The sequence below is a fragment of the Bombus pyrosoma genome, linkage group LG7 (assembly GCF_014825855.1).
Source record: "Bombus pyrosoma isolate SC7728 linkage group LG7, ASM1482585v1, whole genome shotgun sequence".
In the NCBI taxonomy this organism is placed as follows: Eukaryota; Metazoa; Arthropoda; class Insecta; order Hymenoptera; family Apidae; genus Bombus; species Bombus pyrosoma.
In genome coordinates, this window is record NC_057776.1 from 6,538,752 (window position 1) to 6,546,534 (window position 7,783).

At 31.2% G+C, this 7,783-nt stretch overlaps 1 long non-coding RNA gene across 1 annotated transcript; it reads right to left on the reverse strand.

Annotated features, from left to right (window-relative positions):
- Positions 1-83: 83 nt before the first annotated feature.
- Positions 84-3,890, reverse strand: LOC122569512. The gene is made up of 2 exons (XR_006317489.1): positions 3,765-3,890; positions 84-371 (listed from the first exon to the last, which is right to left on the reverse strand). It is a non-coding gene; the product is annotated as an uncharacterized LOC122569512 (long non-coding RNA).
- Positions 3,891-7,783: the final 3,893 nt, after the last annotated feature.

A 7,783-nucleotide genomic window follows, 5' to 3' on the forward strand; every position in this document is an offset into this window, starting at 1 on the left:
TATATATGTATATATATGTATGTGTATATATATGAACATACGAGTATATATATATATATGAAATATATAATATATTCTGTCACTGCGTCGATGGTAAAAAGAAAAAAAGAAACAAAAAAAAAAAATTTGAACGAGAAAGATGAATAATTATAATACGTATGAAAGAGAGAGACATTGTGATTCTCAAGTTGTATGTATAGACGAACGGAGGAGTGAATTTGTACGCACTGGTGCTTTGTACGATTTTAAGAAGCTTTTAGCGTGTCGTCGAATGACTCGGTTCGGTTTTTCCGTGTTTTACGGCTTTCCGTTCGGTTCTCGGTTATCTATTCGGATCGCAGGCCACACACCCTCTCAACCCTTCTCTGTCTCTTAAAAAAGAAAAAGAAATGGAAGAAAGATGAAGAAGATTGAAAAGAAATGAAAACATGTTGAAATTTACGGTGATTAATCAATTTATAGAGAAATAAAGGGAATTTCGTTATTTCAATATATGTAGAATACTGTGAATGCATTTTGCGGTTTCTGGGTATCAAATTAGGACCACACGCAGAAGTTTCACATATACTATATCAGATAAATGACAAGTTCTCTTTGATTGTCCAAATTATTAATAATTATAAGTATATATGTAGATAATTATGTATATGTAACAATTAATTTATTTAATTTATTCAATTTATTTAATTTTTATTAGGGCACATCGGAGAATATTTGTATTCCCATGATCGGACATTTTATTTGGCTTCAGTACTATTGAAAATATTTCAAATCACTTGTTTATCCATTGTTGACCACTACATTATTCAACTTGAAAGCTTTGAGTGGTCCTAATTCCATCATCCGGGACTGTAGAACCATTCGGACCGCGAATTATGCCATTACGCAGTAAACCTATATCCAACACCTCTCACGATACATACATATACATATGCAGTAGCTCACAAAAGTATTTGAATACTTATAGAAGTACGTGATGCATAAAACATTCCAAAATTTCATTAGCATTGTAACTAGACAGGATTGACGTAATTATCTTGATAAAATTTGAAACCAATCTGAAAATGTACATAAAAGTTACAAGATATTCATTGCGATCATATATGTATATATATATCAAAAATTTAGTATACAGCATGAACAACCATCAAACATGTAATAAGCGTTAAAGATGGTTCTATTGTATATTGAGGTTTATTAATGTAATGAATAATTGACTGTTTATTAAATAACTTTATGAACTCTGCGAAATATATACTTGCACTAAATGTCTTGTAACTTTCATGTACATTTTCAAATTTATTTTTAATTTTATCTATATGATTACGACAGTTGGATCTCATTAGAGTGCTGTCAAAGTGTTTTGCACAATACATATAATAAATTCATAAAAAATTTCTACAAGTATCGAAATTTTTTCGTGAGCTACTGTACATACACATACATAATATATGCGTATTTTATTGTAGAAACGCGGGTCTGAGACTTTGCGATTCTATTTTCGCTGATGTGTCCGCGAAGCACAGGTTTTCCGGCGCTTTTTCTCCCTCCCTTTCTCTCTCTCTCTCTCTCTCTCTCTCTCTCTCTCTCTCTATTCGTTCGCGTCTCGTAATCGTCACCCACGCAGACAACGTCTCCTTCTACGGCTATCCACCTGTTTTTCCCTGTTTGTTTCTCCCATTGTTATATAATTCCCTCTCGCACAAGGTGTTTCCGGTTTTTCCAGATAAACCGAGGGCAAATAATCCACCAGTAAAAATGCGTAAAATATATTTGCAGAAAATTATATATACACATGTCAAATTTAACTGTAAACGTTTCATCGCGAAGTTTTAGGCGAACATTCTTTTCTTTTATTATACACGCTACCAGACAGAAATTTGCTATCATTTTTCTTCTAATTGCAACTATGTATATTGAATTTTCTGCTAATCTCCTAATTAATTTGAAATTAGCAGCTTCTAAACTGCGGATTTCTATGAATACAACTAAATAATTATTATTTATTTCTTTTATTTAGATCCATTTTGATGTTATAGGTCGTTGAATCTGTCCACAAATTGGCTACAATATTGCAATAAATTAAACTAATAAAAAGCGGATGTTAATATCAGTGATTTTAAACAAGAAAAATAGCAGCGTTGAAGATAATATTGAAAAGGATCTTTTTATCATCATCGGATGATATTAAACATGCTCAAACTATGCAATCATCACCTAAACACTGTTTTTATTTTTTTCGCTATCAATGAAATTACAAGTGGAACGCCCGGTATATAATTTTCCTACAATATTACTATATTTCTTATTTTTATGGTTTCCTATTTTTTTTTCTTTCTTTTGCTTAACCCTCCAATTTCATCTTGGCCATTTTACGCTTGTTATCTTCCTCCTCCGTTCATTTCGATTTTCCCGTTCACAGCTCTACACAGTGGCCCGCCGACGTCACAAAGTGCCAACCGCGAGGCTCGTTTATTTATAAGCAAAAAGTAGAGCGACCAGAACGCGAGAAAGAGTGGCTCTCATTGAGTCGCCGAGATGACGATTCGCCGAATTGAACTTGCTCTCTCCTATATGAGACAATTTAGCTTACGGGATGAAGGAACAAATGGAAGACTAAGAATCATAGTGGTTGTAAGTTCGTTTGCTATAATTTACTAAAAAATCAATTATGTTTTTTCAAATCATAAAAAAGCACAGAATGCATGCAATATGCAAAAATACATAGGATATGTAAAGTACTTGTTATAGTATGTGAAGCAAATCTCTACTTAATTGTATTTATATTACAAAAATATGAATCTGCAGTTATATAACTTAGTTAAGTATAAAATCAAAAGAATGATACATTTAAAAGTTGAAGTACATATTAGATTCAAATCCTCAAAATCTTGACTTACGCCGCTATGATTTCCACTTTTAAATAGCTGTAAGGAAAGAAAAGAAAAGAGTAAAGAAAGAAGAAAAGGAAGATAAAGGAAGATAAAGGATCGAGATGAAAAATAAAGCAAGTTCATTTGTGTTCGTATGTATATAGGAAATACTATGTACAATTTAATCTTTATAAGAAAACGAGAGGAAAAGATAAAAAATGGAGTTAGAAGGAAAAAAACGAGGGAAAACGGAGAGGAGCAACGACTTGAGAGCAGAGTAATAGCAGTTTTCTCAGACGAACGTTTGTCCAGTATCGTTGTGTTTAGAACTATACAGAGTGCCCCAAGTTTTTCTACAAAACAAAGATGTTCTTTGAGCAAAACTAAAAAGAGCTATAAATATAGGTTATTTAAAATTAAAAAGTTGTAATAAAAATTTTAATTTTATTTCATCTCAATGAACGAATTAACTGTTTCTATCAGTTCACCACATGTACTACTGCTCTTCTTTAAAGTTATTCATATCTAAAAGCTCAATGGTATGCTATTGCAGACCAAAATATTATTCTTTTTTGGGTATTTCACATTTCTACTATACATTATTAATGAAGCTGTAAATGATCTCTATATAACATTCCTTATTCATAGAATATATAAAAATTATGAACATTGTTTTGTATGAAAAATTTGGAATACTCTGTATACATGATTCGCGGTCACTGTATCATAACACATATACATGCACACGAAATCTCTATATATCCTCTATGTTTTACAAGAAACGAAAAGGAAACGAGAAAGAAAGAAAGCGAGATCCAGAAGAATGTACGAAATACGCTCCTGTCCTATTATCACGGATACGGTGATTAACGCAGAAGATTCTACACTTACCGTTTACAATGTCCAGCATTATTAAGCGAGCAATGTACCCGATCACATATGTGCATATTTGATATCAGAGACCATACGATTATCAATCTCCATGATAGTCCTCTGGTTCCTGGGTGTCATTTAATTCTACCATTTAATAGCCGAGTTTATTTCTTTGGTTTTTTATGACTTACAGTTAATTTCATTATAAACTGCCGTTATTACATATTATATTCTTGAGAATATTCAATCTTCTGTTTGATTATCGAAGAGAAGGATTTTTGAGGAAAATAAAACTAATTGAGGAAACTTTTTTGATAAAAAGGGTCTATAGGTTTATGGCAAATACATACACTTCCAGTTATAAGTATTGAAACACTTACATGTTATAGTTATTGAAAAACTTTAACACATTTTACTTTCTTACATTATATTTTGATATAATTATAAACACAAATGTAACTAATATTTAAAAAAACTAGTCACTTTGTTATTTAATCAATTCACTATTTTGTCTTCTGGACCCTTTTTCAACAAGGCTCCTTAATTATAAAATTCATTCTCGATGAACGAACAGAGTATATTTAAGTATATTTAAGATTAATATGAAGGAGTTATAAAAATAGTAGTTGAATGAGAAAGCATATTTGGTGATTCGTATCACAGGTATTTTTGCATATAATTGGCGAATACATAAGTAGAAGATTTCTGAAGTCTTCTTGTAATATTGTAAAAATGATATTTTATAAATTAATAAGTAAGAATCTTTCATAAGTAAGAATCTGCCTTTCTGTACAAGATGTTTTATAACATAGGGAACTATGTAGCTTTAATGGTAGATAGAGGACACGAAGGAATGAGAAAAGTTTGCATAAATATGTGCCCTGTTTAACCTTTTTTTCGAATTATAGTCATTTTTGTATATCAATAATGTACAGCTGCTTAACCATATGGGAAGTCACTTTCGGCCTAAATTCAAACCTGCGGTTGTCATGTTACAGCGCCGTTACACTGGATTACGTAATTGGTGTTCCAAAAAGAAAAATTTATTTCTTTAATCGTTAATATTAATTATATATATCGCTAAGTTTAACTTGCATTAATGTCGAAATGTATCGGAATACTGTAGTTTGTCTATATGTTAAAAGTTTCCCAATGTTTATGCATTTTTTAAATTTACTAAATTTATTAAATATTTGCTATTAAGTTTAAATATACAAAAATATAAGGAATCTACATGATATACAAAAGTGTCTAAGTACTCTTTTCTCATTGCTTTTTATAGAGATACATATTTGCAATAACTGTCCACAGTCTACTCATTAATAATTTAATGTGAAAAAAGCTAGAACTTAAGTACAAGGACAAACAGGGTTCGCGTTTACACCAACTTTTTTTCATTGTTTTCGCGACTACATCCACTATCGAACGAGGTTCCACGTGTTACAAAACACCCCTGTATCATTGTTAATTATAGTACAGGAACGATAAATATTTTTCTCACTTGACATTCCTATGCTATGGTGCACTAAAACGGCAGAAATCTCCTAAAAATATTCAGGACTTACTATTAATTCGAATAACTACCTGCATTATTCCAGAACACTAACATCTTTCAATTTTTATAGTTCTTGTAATATTCACATGTTTCTTTAATTAAAAGAATTAATCATTATTAATGATATTTCACCATGAAAAAGAAATCATAATTAATTATATGTCACCATAATTCTTCCATCAACTGTAGTAACACTATGCTAAATAGTATTAAACGAATTGGCTGAAAGAGCATATACTAAAAGATCGACGTTTACACCCGGAAGCCAGGACTATCCGTAGAAACAGCCAAGCGTATAAAGAGCCAAAAGAATCATGTTGAACGTAATGTTCGCGACTTTATTTTACCCATCAACGGAAACACGCGAGAGGAAGACGACGTGGCTCCATGATCGAGTGCCAAGTCATGACATAATCATCAAATTTGCACGCTCGATCATTCTGCGCGACGACTCTCATAATTACGGCACAATATCTACGATCCTCTACGTTTCTTTCATGAATCCGTCATAATATACACTGCTAGCCATAAGTGCATATTACCTACTTATAAATACCTACTTTTATTTAATACAAATTAGATACTTTTCGTCTTTCCTATTTTTTAATTATTTTATTATATGATTATCATAATCTACATTGCAGATTTGCATGTATTTATGGAAAATTTTGTTGTAGAAAAATGTACAGAGTGTATATAATATGGGAAGATATATAAAATTTCTAATGTAATCTTCCCAATGTAATATTTAGAAGGTAAAACAAATTTTTACTTATAATTAAGTACCATTTTTGTAGTTAAATTCAAATATGAAAAATATGAATTCGCATAAAAAGCCTTAACCTAATTATTATAATTATGACATATAATTATAATATAATATAAAATCTCAAATAAACCAAAATTTGTTAGAGTTTTCCAACAATTGTAATGAATAGGTGCCCTAACATTTATGGCTGGCAGTGTAGCTTCGATAACTCTGCTTCACGCGCCATCGACATCTGGCGATCGTCGATTATTCTTCACAAAAGATTTTGGATCGGTGTTTCGTTCGATTAAACGTTTTGTTCGTCCACTTCGTCTGGTTCGATTCGTTAACTGCTCCAGATAGTTCTGTTGGATCTCGTATTCTTTCATACCAATTGTTTTGTTTGAGTTTCATCAGGTCGGGTTGTTTAATGGATGCGATTAGTGGATGAACCCGCGTTTCGATGATTTTTAAGAAAAAACGAGAATGTGAATGGGATATTGTAAATGTGACGAGAAAGTGCTTTGTCGAATACTTTAAGGGTATATTGTAAAATATTATGGGTAAAGCGCGTTTTAATAATTCTGGAAAGAAAAAGAAATGTAAGATAAGCGAGTTTCTTGAGTGATTTCGTTAAAAACAGCAACGGAACCCTACGACATAATTCGAGAAATTGTTCGACGATTCAAGAAGGCAAGAAATAGAAAAAAGGTATTAGTATCCCCTCTTTGAACGATCGGTAACTAAATTAACCTTCCATATGATCGTTGTTTAATCCTCTATAACCAAGATTTTTTTCAGTTATTGAAAGATATATTATAATTAATTAAGATTTTTAACTGAATGATAAATAAAGAAGACAAACTTTAAAAACTATATGTATGCGATTTCTAAGTTTCATAGTGTTATAGAGGATTAAGAAGCTAGTAATTTTGTTATCACCCTTCCCACAGGAAAAATGAAACACTAAAACTAAAAAGTTAAAAATGCATACCTATAAGAATTCATTTCTAATCTTTAAAAGTTCACAGTTAAATTCAAAGAGTTAATATCTTTAACAATTCCCTGGAATTTCCTTGGAATTTCCCATCTCCTAAAAGATCTATAAAAATTAAACTTAAATACAACAAAGTAAAAAAGAATTATAATATATACAGACTATGAAATAATTTTGAACACTTAAACATTATCGAGATGTGCAACCAATTCTTTACTATATCCAAACAATTAATGTCTTCAACATTTCTTTATAATTATCCATCCCTTAAAAAGATCATTAACAAATCAGATTTAAATCAAATGAGATAAAGAAATATACACAAATCAAGAAATAATCTTAAACAGCAAAACTCAATAAGATTTTCAACCAATTCTTCGTAATATCATTACATCACTTTTCAAATCCAAAAGATTAAACATTTTTAACACGTTCAATGTAGTGTCGATATGTGTATGTATTTTTTTAAATATTTTTTATCAACAATCTAACATATGTTCTAGATATTCTTTAAGTAAAACCAAAGGGTAGAAATCGTAGAAATTCTTCCACATTTAACGTGTTAATCTTCGCGCTACTTTCCCTAAAATCGTAATCCCTAGAGCGCCATATAGGGGAATTGAATTCCCGCGCGCCGAAAGCTCCTAACATGGCGCATGTGCGAAAACCGTGCAATTGCCACGCCGTCAGGTGGTACGATGATACGCGCATGCAGGTGAATTCTGGTCGACTGAATT